A 17943-nucleotide genomic window follows, 5' to 3' on the forward strand; every position below is an offset into this window, starting at 1 on the left:
TACTATATAGCCGCCCACCGGTTTGCTTATCTACAGACCAACCTAAAGAGGATCAAGTGGTTGAAAGACTTGAAAGTTGTGAAGCTGTTCATTTTTGTGGAAGCTCACGTAAATTCAACTTTACATATTCAAGGTTGGAGGGTTGAAATGAACTCATATGTATATGAGGAAGTAACCCGTGTAATCCCAGCCAACAGGATTAAAGTGTTGGGCCGCCATGAGAAGTATGGATTCCAACGGAAAGGGTATCCTGAACTTCCAATGAATTATCGATTCCTAAAGATCCATGACCCAAAACCCTACTATTACACAGTTCCTGTAGACAAATACAATACAACGTTGTTCTCCCCAAACTGAATGTAATGATTGGATTGTCATCACACGAGACGTTGTATAAGGCTACGCCCATGTAAATACAAATAAAGACTTCTTTTATCAATATCTGGCTGTGCATAAGAGATGTTAAAAAAAGTTAGGTAGCTACATTGTTTACGAGATAGCTGAACTAAAGATAAGCTAACGTCAATTGTCATATAATAACGTTAAGAAAACTTTTATCCAGGCACAACCCCAGGTACAGGTTCCAAATTCACCCCCTACATCAAGTACTGCTGTGACCCAGGAGAAGAAGTTCCTCCTCAAGCAGATAAAGCCACCCGAGTTTGACGGGAGAGGCAGATCTGTCCAGTTTGATGCTGAGATTTGGATTGAATCCATGGAGGATTACTTCGAAGCAACTGGTACTGCACCTACCAATCAGGCCATGCTCGCCAAGTTAAAACTCACCGGCGAAGCCAGACTTTGGTGGAAGCAATGGTGTAGGGATCAAGGGACTTCAGAGGGGTCCGTTACCTGGGAGAAGTTGAAGAAAGCCGTGCAGGGGAGATATTTGCCACCTGCATATCGTACGCAGAAAATGAATGAGTTCTACGAGCTAAAACAGCTAGGACTCACGCTACTTGGGAATTGGTACCTTTGCCTAAAAATAAGAATGCAATTAGTTGTAAGTGGGTTTATAAGGTGAATCACAATGCAGATGGTTCTGTGAACAGATACAAGGCAAGATTAGTAGTCAAGGGGTATGCACAAACATATGGCATTGATTATGAAGAAACATTCAGTCCACTTGCAAGGATGGCAACTGTAAGAGCAGTCATTGCTATGGATGCATCAAAGGGATGGTCTTTACATCAGATGGATGTAAAGAATGCCTTCTTGCATGGTGATTTGCAAGAAGATGTCTATATGGAGCAGCCACGAGGTTATGTGCATGCTGTTCATCTTGAGTTTGTTTGCAGGTTTAAGAAAGCCTTGTATGGCTTGAAGCAAGCACCTACAGCATGGTCTGACAAGATAGGACAATATCTTGTCACTATTGGCTTTCAAATTTCGAAGGCAGATTTCTCACTTTATGTGAGAAAAACAAAGAAAGGTATTATGCTGCTTGTCATTTATGTTGATGATTTGATTATCAGGTGATAGTGATGAAGATATCCTTCATGTGAAAATGCTATTGAAGCAGAAGTTTGAGATGAAGGATTTGGGAGAGCTGTGTTATTTCTTGGGCATTGAGGTGATTAGATCACCAAGTGGGATATAGCTCTTGCAGAGGCAGTATGGATTGGACATGCTGTCCAAATATGGGATGATAGGCTGTAAGCGTATTTCAGTTCCTTTGAAGTTGAGCGCAGATGCAGGTGAGCTTCTGGAAGACCCTACTATGTACAGACGCATAGTAGGAAGTTTGATTTATATGTCTATTACCAGGCCAGATTTGAGCTATGCTGTTGGATTGGTAAGTCAGTTTATGCAGGCTCCAAGGAAACCACATTTGGATGCGACTAGACGCATACTCAGGTATGTGAAGTCCACATTGCAGTATGGACTATTTTATGAGACTGGGGTTCAGATACAGTTGCATGGATACACTGATGCTGATTGGGCTAGTAGTATTTCTAATAGACGATCTACTAGTGGATATGTGTTCTCTTTTGGGAGTGCTGCAGTCACTTGGAGCAGCAAGAAACAGCCTACAGATGCCATGTCGAGCACAGAGGCTGAGTACAGGGGTGTAGCAACGGCTACATGTGAGGTAGCTTGGTTGCATAAGTTACTTTATGATATGCATCAGCCTACAGATGGGCCAGTTGTCATTTATTGTGACAACATGAGCAGTATACACTTGGCAAATGTAACGTGTCTCCTAGTATCATCCAGGACATATCTTAGTAGTCCATCGAAAAGGATGTCTAGAAAGCTCCGCCCGGCACTCCCATGGAATGTTACAGGTTTTGCGATCTAGTTCTTCCCGCGTCTGCCACGTAACGGAAGTATCCTGGCCATTCCCACTTAGGATCGATCGGAATTAGGGTTTTTCTAATGGGTCATTAGCTAATAGCAACTAGCGTCAGACTCGAGCGAACTACTTTACGCAGAAACGCCAGGTCCGAAGCGGATTCATGCTGCACTTGGTTCAAGGAGAATGGGAAACGAGAGGGATGCAAAGCTCAACCTCTTTGCCATAAGGCATAGTCCCATTCCGTTCCCCTAAAACAGCGTAACTCGGGTAAGACATAACTCTAGGTCATCGTTATTCTTTTTGATGATGATGATCATTCCGCTGTTCTTCGAGATTTTTGAGAAAAGTTCCCGGCTAACTGGGACCACCCAACCGTAGGACGGACCCATGGCCCATCCTCCGCACTTTCCTCGGTTTATTTTAGTTATGTAATTATCTAACACATTAATTTGACATATAACAATCAGCTTCTTTAATTAATCCCTTTAAGCACTGGTTCTTTCACGTAATCTTATCACGTGACATAGAAAAATAATATCAAGCAAGTTTTTTTAACATTTCATCATTTTATCTTTGAAATACAAGGAGTTTTGCCCGTAGGCTTGTCCATAATCTGCTCGAAGGCTATCCAGTAATCCTCAGGGATCACTATTCCAAGCTTCCGCCCGTTAACTAGTATGCGGGCCTCGAGATCCAATCCCGAGTCACGTTAGCCTCTTGTGCAGGACCCGGAAGGCGAGGGATTTACGGCCAGAGCCCCCCCTGGCACCCAAGCGTCCTCCTGCTCCAAGTAGAACTCAACGGAGAGACCTCTCGCGGCGGGTTCGGTCCACGTTCCCGGCGCGGTCAACAACCCCCTTGGTTAGGGTTAGGCAGGCAATCGGGGGTAACTGAAGCTGCCTCTCCCTTCAGGCCTTTTAACCTGAAGTACAGGTACTCATTTAATTTGTAATTCATAATTCAAACAGAGCCCTAAAATCTATAGCAAGCATAAACATTTCCGTTAATCAACCGAGTTGTTTGGCAAACTGCTAAGGAAGTGTTCTTTCCTTTTGAGTGTAACAGCACTTATTCCCAAGGTGTCTTGTAAATTGGCAAGATCTATTAGATTCCGGTGTAGGGCATACCCAATTTGGTTAATCCCTAAAGTGGCTTAGATATGCTAGTTTCCGGTTTACAACTCTCCTTATTTAGAAGGATATCCAAAAATACGTCTTTTTGCAATATAACTTGCATAGGGATCTGTCATCCTTGATGAGGGTTTTTACCCTTTCCCCTTGTGAATCAATCACAAGACTAAATGATCTCATACTTGTTGCGCAAGTCCTGCGATGGAATAATCTGTTTAGATTCTTTAAGCTGACGTATGTCAGGCCTAGGGTTTCTTCTTTTAAGAACCTTAGGGACAAACCCTAGTTCCTTATCTTTATGATTTGATTGTCCCTACAGTAAGGAAAGTAGTCAAGTGTTTAGGGTATGAATGTTTCAATGTTTAGATTGGTTCAATTATCTTTTGGAAGATAATATTCATCGTCTCGTCATGGTTTTGCTATCCTTGTGACAATTTACTTCCCAGTCAATACAGTTTAATTTAACTTCCGTTTTTCTTAAAGATGAGCTCATGCCAACTAACAACACTTGCCTTGCTAAGATGTGCAAATATTCAAGATAACTTCCTAGTAATTTGATCATCGAAAGAAACCTTTCATGAATTTAACCATTTACAACGATTCGTTGCGAAAGGAATAAGACTAATGGTGCAAGATATAATTTCTACACCTTAGGATTTAACTAAAATATACTACTATAGTAAATGGTTAATCTTGCTCGTAATTTATAATGCTTGATGCAATTTGAAGAAAGCTAAGTTCTATACATTGTCATTCATAAGCTAAACTCCTTCATTACAAATAACTCGAACAAATATATCCTATCCTTAACAATTTTTCTTTGCATGATCGACTTAAAACCGAATTAAAGCCAAGAAGAAAACCCTGGCTTTGAGGTGAGAAATCCACATGGATACCGGGGGATGACCCTCCCGCAGCTACACCTTGGACTTTCTTCGGTGGCATCGTAGTTCGAATGTGAGATAGCCTTTTCCTCTTTCTTCTGGAATTCCACCGTCTTCTCCTTCCTTCCCTTTCTTTTGTCTTTTTTCCACTCTTCCTCCTTCACTCCTTCTTTTTACTCCCTCACCTTTCCTCCCTATTTTTTTCTCTCACGACTACTTTTCCCTTACGGGATATCATACGAGGCCATGATGATGGTTTGGATTTTTAGGTTCGGGGGGGGGGAAATAATAATGGGGATACGGGGGATTAGGAAGAAGGCTTAGGGAGTTGTGGGAAAATGAGCGTTATGAGGGGGTTTTGAAGAAGGGTTAAAAGGGTTATAAAAAAAGGCTTAGGGGAATTAAAATCGGGGGTAGGTTCCCAAAGTCTAAGGGGGGGCTTAAGGGGAAAAGGGAATTTAAAAATCCTAGGGGGTTTTAAAACCGGGGGGGGAACAAAGGGGGTTTAGGGAGGATTAAACCCGAGGGGGGAAACAAAGGGGGCTTAGGGGGGGATTAAACCCGGGGGGGAACAAAGGGGGTTTTTAACGGAAACCGGGGTTAAAGGACTTTCAAGGGAATATCAATGAGAAAGGGGGCTTAAAGATCCCCCCTTAGAAGCTTCCAAGAAGCTTCTTGGAAGCTTCTGAACTAATGTACGTGGCGTGTGGAGGACGACGAATTCCTGACGGCTCTTCGTGGACTGGATGGCGATAGCAGCGGCGGCCTCAGGATGTAGGCGGTAGCAGCCTTCCGTCCTCCTCCCTCAGCTCGGTGTTATGGCGGCACTCTCCTCTTCGCAATCACGGCAGTGTTGTCCTCTTCATCCTTCGGCCTCTATTTCTCATGGCTCCGGCCTCCTCTATCTCTAGCGGCCCCCCCCTCATTTAAATAGTGGAGAGGAGGGGGATATTCCCTCCCTGCGTGTCATCATGCATGTCCCCCCCTCCCTCCATAAGGCTCCAACAAGGAGCTTAATAGCTCCTACTATTTCCCTCCCCCTCCAACTCGTCAGTCGGCTGGAGGGATAAGGGGGGAATTTTTAAAAAAAATCCATTTATCCAAATTTTTCTTACGCGGAATATTATATTCTCTTCCCCTTGGAGGAATCGAGATGTCCTCATCTCGAGATAAACTGGGGATATTGATGGTTGAGAGAGCTTTCATCTATCCAAGTGGCATCCTCTTCGGGATAATCTTTCCATTGGACAAGGCATTCTTTCAAGGTTCTAGATCTTAACTGTCTTTCCCTAACATCTAAGATCCTTTCCGGCCTTAGTTCAAGGACTCCTTGACTAGGCATTACAATTTGTTGGTCATCAAGTACATGATTAGGGTTGGGTACATATCTCTTCAATAGGCTGATATGGAATACATTGTGAACCTTTAGGTTCTCAGGGAGTTGCAATCTATAAGCGTTGGGTCCTAGGCATTTGAGGATTCTGTACGGCCCACAATACCTTGGACTTAGCTTCTTGCATTCTCCTAGGGATAGAGAACTCTTTTTAGGGCGTACACGAATGAAGACCATGTCTCCTTCTTCGAAGACTCTATCTTGACATTTCAAATCTGCATATGCCTTTTGCCTATCCTTGGCCGCTTGTACGTCTTGTCTTATTGACCTTATTTGATCATCCATGTCTTCCAACATTTGTCTTGAAGCTTCAACTCTTAAGGTTGGATCAGAAAAGTTTAGGGGACTTCGACAATGATGACCATACAATGCCTGGAAAGGGGTCATTTGAATGCTCTGCTGGTAAGAAGCATTGTAGGCAAATTCAACCAAAGGCAAGAATTGAATCCACCTCTTCGGCTCTCGACAGCAGTATGCCCTAAGCGTATCCTCAATGATTTGATTTACTCGCTCTGTTTGGCCATCCGTTTGGGGATGGTAGGCGGTGCTAAAACAGAGTTGAGTCCCAATAGCTTCAAAGATAGCTCTCCAGAAGTGTGATGTGAAGAGAGAATCTCGATCACTAATGATTCTTCTAGGTAACCCATGTAGCTTGAATATCTCCTTGATAAACAATCTCGCTATGTCGGAGGCTTTATAATTTGTCTTTACTGGAATCAGGTGTGCAACCTTGGTAAGCATGTCAACCACAACCATAATGGAATTGTATCCTCCTTGGACTTGGGGTAAGCCCACAACAAAATCCATACTGATGAATTCCCATTTCATTTGGGGAATGTCAAGCGGTTGCAGTTTCCCTGGCATCATGACATGTTCGGCTTTGATACGTTGGCAAGACAAACACTCAGTGATATACTTGAGAACATCACCTTTAAGCCTCTCCCAATGGTAGCTCTTCCTAACTGCATTAAGAGTTTTAGCATAGCCAGGATGTCCTACGAAAGGAGAATCATGAGCTTCCCACAATATCTTCTGCTTAAGTAACTGGCTTGCTGGTATACACAGCCTTGTTCTGTAGTAGACAAGTTCATTATCAATGGAAAATTCCTAATACTTAGCTTGCAACTTCTGATTTTGCTCCTTGGTAGATATCTCCTTTATCATTGTTTGGTAGGCCAAATCATGGCATGCTTCCTCTCTAGCTAGTTCAAGTATAGGGTTGTTTGTCATAGATACTTTTGTAGCCAGAGATCTGCCGGTTGATGGATTTTGCAAGATTAGGGAATTTAGGAATGCCTTGCGACTGAGGGCATCAACAACTACATTCTCTTTCCCTGGTCGGTACTTGATTTCAAAATCATATTCCTCCAATACTTCAATCCACCGGCGGTGCCTCATGTTAAGCTCGTTCTGGGTAAAAATCCATTTGAGACTCTTATGATCGGTTACTAGGGTAAACTTGTTACCCAACAGGTAGGGTCTCCAAAGCTTTAGAGCATGGATGACAGCTAGTAATTCCAGATCATGCGTGGCATAATTCTTTTCATGACTCTTCAATTTTCTTGAAGAGTATGCTACTGGATGACCTTCCTGCATAAGTACACACTCCTTATTGAGGTTAGGAAGTTTTAGAATAGGTGCTGATACCAAACTTTGCTTCAATTTGTCGAAGCTATTTTTTTCGGAAGTTGACCATGTAATAGAAGTCTGCTTCTTTAGTAAGTCTGTAAGAGGTGCTACAATCAAAGCATAGTTTTTGATGAAGACCCTATACCATCCTGTCAATCCAAGAAAGCTACGTATCTCCTTGACGGATACTGGTATTGGCCATTCAAGCACATCCCTGACCTTGGCTGGGTCTACTGATATTCCTTCTGATGATACTATGGATCCCAGATATTCAATCTGACGCTTGAAGAATGCACACTTCTTCATTTTTGCATACAGCTTATGAGACCTCATTGTCTCAAGGACAATACGAAGTTGAGGTTCATGATCTTCTTCCTGTTTAGAATAGACTAAAGTGTCATCGAAGAAGACAAGCACGAAATCATCAAGATATGGTCTAAAAATATCCTACATTAATCTATTGAAGGTGGCAGGTGCATTTGTAAGCCCGAATGACATAACCAAGAACTCAAAGTGCCCATATCTTGTATTGAAGGCCGTTTTTGGAATATCTTCTTCCTTGATCCTTATCTGATAGTAACCTGACCTGAGATCAATCTTGGAGAAGATCTTTGCACCTTGAAGACGATCAAGAAGCTCATCTATTCTAGGAATAGGATACTTGTTCTTGACTGCTGATTGATTCAACCCTCGGTAATCAATACATAGTCGAAGTGTCCCATCTTTCTTTTTCTGGAATAGTACTGGAGCTCCCCACGGTAAGTTGCTAGGCCGGATGTAACCCTAATCTAATAGTTGCTTGAGTTGTTCCTTCAACTCAATTGCTTCCGGTATGGACATTCTATAAGGTCTCTTTGCAATTGGTGCAACTCCAGGCACTAGCCTAATCTCATGATCTACTTCTCTTTGAGGCGGAAGTTCAATCAATTCCTCAGGGAATACGTCAGCGTATTCCTTTAGCCAAGAAGGTCCTTCGTGAGACTCTTGCTTTTGATCTAACTTGTTGAGTTTGATCAGGTAAACGGGTAATCCTTTTCTGACTCCTTTTATGATCCGAGATACTTTGGCTAATTGGATTCTTGGCACTCCTGCCTCACCTTGAGTTGTGACAAATTCCCTTTCAGAGTTTCGAAAGGAAACTTGACCCTTTCCACAGTGGATGTGGGCGTCATTAGGCTTAAGCCAATCCATCCCGAGTAGACACTCATGGATACCTAAATTCATGACTCTGAATTTGACTAAGGTTTTCTTTCCTCCCAGAAAGAATTCCACCTTAGCAGTTTGCCTGGTACAAGTTACCTCACGACCGTTTGCCAATTCCACAAGCAGGGTAGGTGCTTCTACTGTGGCTATTCCTAATCTTTTTGCACATGCTGGTGAGATAAAGGAATGTGTACTGCCACAATTAATCAAGGTTTTGAACCCTTTACCTTGATAGTCCGACGGTGTCTGAATCACCGAGAACTGGCGATTCGGCCCTTTCTTGTGTAAAGCGGCATGGACTATTGCTCTTTCGAATTCTTCTTCCATAGTCGGATCTTCCTCTTCTTCTTCTTCGCATCTTTGCCTATTGGCAATGCAAGCGGTTCTTACTCTTCCATGGGTAACGGCTCCTTGACCGCGGCCTGCACCTTGGAAAGGTGTTTGACAATGTCCCCCGCTGAGCTTGGGACATTGCCTCTTGAAGTGACCGGGTTCGTTGCAGTGGAAACATCGGAGGTTTCGGCCATTACTTTGAGTAGGAACAAAGTTGTTGACGTTATTTGTCCTTGCTTTCTTCCTTTGTCCTTGATTGTGACCTTGAACTCTCTTCATTTGAGGTCTGAATGCTCCTCTGTTCGGGTCACTATAGGAGCAAGTTTTGTTACCCCTTGGTCTAGCTTGCACCTCCTGAATTATAGGCGCCGCTCGAATGAGTGCATCCTGAAGATCTGATGGATGCATAGATTCGAGACGGGTATTTACGGGTGGATTTAAGCCTGCGCAAAACACTTTGACCATATAGGCATAGTGAATGGCTATAAATCCATCATATTTCAGCCTATCCACAGGATTTCTAGCTCTGGTAGACCTGCGCAAAGTAGGTTCACTCCCAGATGCTCTCAAAACATCCCTGGTCTTCCTTACTCCAGGTGTAACAATAGAAGGAATACCCAACTCATCATTAATGCTCTGTTATGCGCCACTGGATTCACCATCCACATAAGAGTGACATGCATTCACATCAAACATGGACTGATCTACCTTCTCTTTTCCTTTTCGTGAAACCTACATACCACTATCTGCATTGTTTTGAGGAGATTCTCCTGATCTCAATCTTCTTGTCCATGGCGAAGAATGTGAACCACTGCTAGAGGACACTTCAGGTCCACTAATATTTTGTGACTGCTACTTTGAATTCTGTGCAGTATTACCATTTTGTGCATCTACATCATCAATCACATTTACTGGTTTATACCAGCTACTCATCTCATCAAAAACAACATCTCTGCTCACTGTAAACTTACGAGTAGAAGGGTTATAGCATCTATACCCTTTCTGCTATAGAGAGTAACCAATAAAGATGCACTTCTCAGCTTTTGGATCCAACTTGGATCTCAACTCATCTGGCACATGGACATAGGAAATGCAACCAAAAATTTTCAAATGAGAAATATCTGGTTTCCTACCAATATACCTCTCCTCTGGAGTCATCCCATGCATTGCTGTAGTGGGAGTCCTGTTCATTATGTAGACTGCTGTAGCAACTGCTTTAGCCCAGTAAAAATCTAGCAAGTCTTTTTCGTTGAGCATGGCACAAGATACCTCTCCAATATGCCTATTTTTCCTTTCTGCAATTCCATTTTATTGTGGGGTATGATTGCATGAATATTGCTGCTTTATGCCATACTCTTGCAGGAACCTTGCAAACTCATTTGAGAGGTACTCTCCCCCTCCATCTAACCCTAGGCATTTTATTTGCAGGCCTGTTTCTTTTTCAACCATAGCTTTAAGAGTTTTGAAATACCCAAACACTTCACTTTTCTTTTTCATAAAATACACCCAAAATTTTCTGCTATAGTCATCAATAAAAGTGACAAAATAATAATAGCCTCCAATAGATGCAGCTTTAGTAGTCCATACATCAGAGTGGATTAATTCCAATGGCATCTTACTCTCTTGAACATGTCTAGGAAATGGTTTCCTTGCCTGTTTTCCAAATTGGCAGGCTTCACATACCTTATGCATTTCTACAACCTTGAATTTAGGCAATCCTGTAAAAATATTTTGGGCTTGCATTGATTTAAGTCGCTATACATTAACATGACCAATGTGTTTATGCCAAATATCAATATCTGCAACTACACCGGTCCCATATGCAAACATTTCTGCATCAATTCAGGCATGTCTGCTTCCAATGTAAACATTCTGCCTTTCTTCTTTCCTTTTGCTATCAAGCGATCTTTATTTTTCATATCCTCAACAAAGCATCCATGATAATTAAATCTAACTTGCAAGCCCTGCTGAACCATTTCTTGGTCATATTCGGGACATGAAATACATCCGACAGGTATTTATTTTTCCCATCCTCCATAGACAAATGAATTTTTCCAATTTGCACAATAGGATGTGCAGTATCATCACCAATCTCCACAAATCCTGGTTTTTCCATTTTCCTTGCATCCTGCATCCATTCTGCATGACCTATCATGTGGTTTGATGCACCTAAGTCAACATACCACACATCGTTGCTTTCTTCTGCACTTGTCACAGAATTGGTCATGTGCTGCACCATAAACAAAAGCTCATTTCTGTCATCACCCTATCTACTAGAAGATGCATAATTCCCTTGTTGCAATTTTCCATTCATGATGTCATTCTGCTTTTTATAGCAGTCTTTAGTCATATGATCCATTTTACCACAGTAGTAGCATTCAACATTGCTGTTTGCATTTTTTCCTCTTTGCCATCCACCATGACGTCTTTGGCTCCCCCTGCCTCTAGAGTTACCACGTCCTCCTCCATAGGACTGGTTTTCTTGAGTTTGCTGCATATTCTTATTTCTACCACGGCCTCCAGATCGGCCTCCTCTACCTTTGCCTCTACCTCTTTCAGCATTTGAGTAGAAGACAACTTCTTTTGAAGTTCCTCCTGAAGAAGATGCACCACCATTTCTCTGCTCCTCAGAAATTAGAAGAGCAATCAACTCCTCAAAATAAGAAAATCGTTCACGGACGGAAATGGATGTTCGGAACTATGCATAATTCTTTTTTTAGACCATTCAAGGTCACAGAAACTAAATCATCATCTTCCATAGGCGACCCAATGGAAGCAAGTTTTTTGTTGAGAATGAGGCGCATTGAGGGAGAAAGAGAGGAAATGAGAGAGGGAAAAGAAGAAAGGAAAAGTGAGAGAGAATGAGAGAGATAAAGAGAGAATAAACATGGGAAGATAATAAAGAAAGAGAGAAAGAGAGAGAGAGGGAAGGATAGAGGAGAATGAGTAAGATAACACGAGAGGGTGGAGAGAAACAAAGAGAGGGTTTGTCGCAAAGAGGAGATGATCAATCCATCCTCCTCTTATTGGTTTTTTCTTTTTTTTTTCTTCAGAATGAGGTGCATTGAGGGAGAAAGAGACGAAATGAGAAAGGAAAAAGAAGAAAGGAAAAGAAAGAGAGAAGAAGAGAGAGAGAGAGAGAGAGAGAGAGAGAATATGTATAAAAAATAACAAAGAAAGAGAGAGAGAGAGAGAGAGAGAGAGAGAGGGGGAGGGAGAGAGGAGAAAGGAGAATGAGTAAGAAACATGAGGGCATGGAGAGAAACAAAAAGAGGGTTTGTCGCGAAGAGAGAGAATAAACATGAAAGATAACCAAGAAATGGAGAAAGTGAGAGAGAGAGAGAGAAAGAGAGAGAGAGAGAGAGAGAGAGAGAGGAGAATGAGTGAGAAAACATGAGGGGGTGGAGAGAAACAAAGAGAGGGTTTATCGCGAAGAGGAGATAAACGATCCATCCTCCTCTTATTGGTTTATTATTGTTCTTTTTTTTCTCTTTTAGAAATAGGTGCATTGAGAGAGAAAGAGAGGAAATGACAGAGGGAAAAGGAAAAAGGAAAAGAAAGAGAGAGAATAATCATGAAAGATAACAAAGAAAGAGAGAGAGAGAGAGAGAGAGGGAGGGAGGGATAGAGGAGAATGAGTGAGAAAATACCAGGGGGTGGGGAGAAACAGAAAGAGGATTTGTCACGAAGAGAGAGAATAAACATGAAAGATAACCAATAAATTTGAAAATAGTGAGAGAGGGAGAGAGAGAGGAGAATGAGTGAGAAAATACGAGAAAGTGGAGCGAAACAAAGAGAGAGGGGACAAAGAAAGATAGAGAGAGAAAGAAAGAGAAGGGGGAGACAACATAAAATGACGAGCGCAAAGAAATGTGCAAAGAAAGGGGGAGAAAACCAAGACTTTAGTTGAAGTTTATTTTGTTGATTTGTAAGAGAGGAAATCTCTTCTCAAAAAAATTAAAAAAGAAAAAGAGAATAAGAACAAAAACCAATTATTTGTTGTAACGTAGACAAAATGAAAAGCGATGATGGTCGTAATGTTCAAGATTGTGAGGCGTATCTTGATTAGCGTGTCCTGTGTCCTTGCTTTCAATGCAAGCTGGAATCAGATGAAAGCATCCCTTATCTATAGAACACATTGTCGTGACACTGCGTGTCTACCACTGCAATCTTGAGGTCTGAGTTTTTTGCAAAGATTTTAAACTCTTTAGTTAGTGTCGTTACGATTTTATTTTATGTTGTGTGTATCTTTTGTGTTTGCATTTGCATGATGCACGAGCACATGTAGTTAGGCTAGGGAAGATGTCTTCAATGCATTCATATTTTTTTGTGTGGAAGCATCACTCAATTGATTGCATAGCACTCTAATTTGCAAACTACATGGTGATTGCGGCGTCACAAATTCGATACAAATAGCGACTGTACTCAAAGAAAAAAAAGCGGGTAAAACCCGAGCGCGGTATTTTGCAGTAAAGAGCGAAAGAGATCATGCCTTTGGGAGGGAAAGGGAGAGGAACAGAGAAAGAGAGAGAAGTAGAGCTTCTCACTGCCATCGTCGTAGCCGTCGTCGTTTACAAAGAAGAGGAGGAAGTGCACAAAGAAAGAAGAGGGGCCGTCACGAAGAGGAAATGAAGAATCCATCCTCGGACATTTGCGATGAGTACATTGCCCCCTCTTGGTTTGTTCTTGTTCTTTATTCTTTTATTTTATTTATTTTTATTGAGAATGAGGCGCATTCAGGGAGAAGGATAGGAAATGAGAGAGGGAGAAGAAGAAAGGAAAAGGAAGAGAGAATGAGAAAGAGAGAGAATAAACATGGAAGATAACAAAGAAAGAGAGAGAGACAAAGAGAGAGAGAGAGAGAGAGAGAGAAAGAGGGGGAGGGATAGGAGAATGAGTGAGAAAACATGAGGGCGTGGAGAAAATCAAAGAGAGGGTTTGTCGTGAATAGGAGATGAACAATCCATCCTCCTCTTATTGGTTTTTTCTTGTTATTTCTTTTTTTTTTAAATTGAGAATGAGATGCATTGAGGGAGAAAGAGACTCCTCTTATTGGTTTTTTGTTATTCTTTCCTTTTTCTTTTTTGAGAATGAGGTGGATTGAGGGAGAAAGAGACAAAATGAGAGAGGGAGAAAAGAGAGAATATGCATGAAAGATAAGAGAGAAAGAGAGAAAGACAGAGAGAGAGGGAGGGAGAGAGGAGAATGAGTGAGAAAACACGAGGGGGTGGAGAGAAACAAAAAGAGGATTTATCATGAAGAGAGAGAATAAACATGAAAGATAACCAAGAAATGGAGAAAGAGAGAGACAGGAGAATGAGTGAGAAAACACAAGGGGGTGGTGAGAAACAAAGAGAGGGTTTGTCACAAAGAGGAGACGAACAATCCATCATCCTCTTATTGGTTTGTTCTTGTTCTTGTTTTTCTTTAGGATGAGGTGTATTGAGAGAAAAAGAGAGGAAATGGGAACGGGAGAAGAAGAAAGGAAAAGGAAGAGAGAACGAGAGAGACATAATAAACATGAAAGATAACAAAGAAAGAGAGAGAGAGAGAGAGAGAGGAAGGGAGAGAGGAGAATGAGTGAGAAAACACAATGGGTGCAGAGAAATAAAAAGAGGGTTTGTTGCGAAGAGAGAGAATAAACATGAAAGATAACAAAGAAATGGGAAAAGAGAAGGAGAGGGAGACAGAGACGAGAATGAGTGAGAAAACACGAGGGGGTGGAGAGAAAAAAAGAGAGGCAACAAAGAAAGACAGAGAGAGAAAAAAAGAGAAGGGGGAGATAGTATAAAACGAAGAGCGCAAAGAAATGTGCAAAGAAAGGGGAAGAAATAAAGAAAGGGGGAGAAAACCAAGACTTTAGTTTACATTAATTTTGTTAAGTTACAAGAGAAGAAATCCCTTCTCAAACAAATTAAGAAAGCAAAAGAGAATGAGAACAAAACCAATTGTTTTTTGTAACATAGACAAAATGAAAAGTGATAATGGTTGTGATGTTCAAGATCGTGAGGCATATCTTAATTAACGTGTCGTGTGTCCTTGCTCTCAATGCAAGTTGGCAATCAGATGAAAGCATCGCTTGTCTATAGAACATGTACGACGCTTTGGCGAGTTTCAATCAGAGATCATTGATCAGATGATCTCAGACTTTGAGAAAATGGTAAGAAAAATGTGTATCAATCATACCTTATCTTTGCAAACTAATTGAATATCATATACAAAAACATTAGACATGGCCGTAAAATTTATACAGGGAGGTGACGTCTCATCCCACGGAGGAATGCACCTAATGGGTGTGCCAAGGATGAAGTGCCTCTGCCAATCTGCCACTTAGAAGGCACGACCCAGTGTATACTATCAATACTAGAGGAGATAGGTAGCCTTTTAGACTTTTCTACAATCTTGGAGCCTAAGATGGAGGCAATGATCGATGCATTGTTGCCCATGGATGTAGAAATATCTAATCCAATAAGAGAGGAAGAATCCATGCCATTATATGATGGGTGCCAAGTATCTCGCCTGAAGAGGCTACTTGCACTCTTAAGTTGTTCAAGTATCTTTTACATATGATTCGTTGATTTCTTTTCGGCACCATTATTAAAAAATTGTGCTTTTTTAAGATGTTTTATGATTTCTTTTTAGGTTGCTAAAGTATCATATATTACAAACTGAAAATACCATGCCTGAGTCTCGTGATGATGTATGACAGGTATGAACTACAATAGCATCCATGCATGTGTCAAAGATTGCATGCTGTTTCAAAGAGAGTACGAGACTATGGAGACATGTCCAAAGTGTGGTGCTCATAGATATCGATACGACTTGCAAGGGCAAACCATCCCTCAAAAAGTTCTTAGACACTTTCCACTTATCCCCCATATATGGCACATATTTCGTATATCGGGCATGGCGAGCTTGACAATGTGGCATGCCAGAATAGATCCATGGATGGAGTCCAACGAATATCAACGAATTCATGCACATGGAGTCACATTGAATTTATCTTTCCAAACTTTGCAAGAGAGCCAAGAAATATTCAGCTCGGTCTTGCTATGGATGGCATGAACCCATTCAATCTTCACTTAACTTCTTACAGTGTATGGCATGTGGTCCTTATTAACTATAACATCTCGCCATGGCTTTCTATGAAGAAAGGTCATGTGATCCCTAGCTTGCTCATTTCTGGCTGTCACTACAAAGTCAAGAATAGAGACATCTATCGCCGTTCATTAGTCGATGAGCTTAAGATTTTGTGGAAGGAGGGGGTTGTTGTGGAAGATATGAGCAAGCACGATGGTCAATGGTCCAATATGAGCCAATCTCATGTGGACCATGCATGACTTTCTAGGATTCGGGGAGTATTGAGGTAAGTAGACTTCTGTTCTCATTGGTCATATCTATCATAGCTCGTTCAAGTTTGTGTTCCCTAAATAAAGATGTTGGGACAGGTCTGGCATTAGGGGAGTTTTGAGGTCTCGAAAATGCCTTTTAGGAGATAGAAAGAGAGTGCTCTAGACCAATAGGAGCAAAGCCTTTGTAACACGGAGCTTCTATTTTAAAAAATAAAAAAATTATTTTATAAAAAGATACATATATAATAATACTGCAAATTTATATTATCAATATCTATTTTTAGCCTCTTATATTCCTGATTATGACATTATTTGCATTAATGATATACAGTCCCGGCCTCCCTTATTTAATGATATATCTAAATTAATGATAATGATATGTTTACTCTAAATTCAAATTAGTAAAAAGCTTGGCACATATTTTTTTGCCTCCTTTCTTTTTTTCCTCTTCTATTTTTCCCTCCTTTCTTTTGTCCCTCTCATGGTAGCCTAGTCTTCTCTCTCTCTCTCTCTCTCTCTCTCTTTGCTATGGATATAGAAATTTGATCTTCAACAAGGTGTCCAAGCTCCCAAATCACATCCATATCAATATTTAACTCATTCAAAAAAGATGGAAGATGGATTTCTACAATCATTAGCAAAGGCAGTTGGATCACCATGCAATAGGCAAAACATGGGAAAAGGCGAAGATATGAGAGCTCGTTCATCCCTATTTGGAAGGGTAGAATATGAGATCTCAAGCTTGGAGTAAATAAGAATAGCATAAAAGAGGTTTTGGTACAATATGTATTTATGCATAGAGAGCTATATTTGGAGCCTAGAAGTTTAAATCTTCCAATGCATAAACCAAATTGTAAGGATTTAATTCTTAAATTCTTTCTTTTCTTGAACTTGGTTTAAGTTTTTCCATTATAACATTTGTTCATTTGTCTTGTAGATGTCTATCCCTTTAATCTTGAGGAAAGGCAACCGGTCGAGTCTATTGTTGATGTGATTGATGTGATGCATGGCTTGATTGGAGAAGAGATGTACAAAGGTAGAAAGAACTCAGAGCTTGTAGATAATGGAATATTCTTCTATGACCATTCTTATATTGTCCCCATGCAACGTAGCCAATGGGGATCAATATCCCCCCTTCCTTTGCTAGACTTTTGAAGCTTTGAGTAGCCTTTGCCAAGTCCAGCTACTAGTGAGGGCTATAGATGTAAAATATTTTCTGAGATACAAAGAGCATTAAAACCGAGTATCTCAAGTAGGCTAAGAAAAGTTACTTTGTTCATGCCTATTAATATATTTGTTGACTTCTTTTCTAATGCTGAGATAAGAAAATCAAAGGCTATGCTTTTAGTGAAGAGACTAACATATGATCATGTTATACAATTTGTTGATGAGGGATGGGACACTAGGACAGAAGGGAAAATTATATGTAAGATAGATCAAGACTCTATAGCTTGTAAATATATGATTGCTACTCAAAATTTCCTCCTTAGCTTTTATTATAGTAGATGACATTATGTTGGCGGTAGTTTGGTTGCTTTAGATCAAAATCTTGATCATTTTAGCAAAGATCTTACACTGGATCTTGATGTTTGGTACAATGAGGACATTATTGCAATCCTAAAGGTTAGATCATCATGTACACTACATCAAGTGAGAATGGATTTACAAAATGAAGATATTGAACTACCATACTCATTTGTGTTCCAACCTAATAACAAAC

The sequence above is a fragment of the Lygodium microphyllum genome, chromosome 16 (genome assembly GCF_053477565.2).
Source record: "Lygodium microphyllum isolate KBCC chromosome 16, Lygodium_microphyllum_v1.1.10, whole genome shotgun sequence".
NCBI lineage: Eukaryota > Viridiplantae > Streptophyta > Polypodiopsida > Schizaeales > Lygodiaceae > Lygodium > Lygodium microphyllum.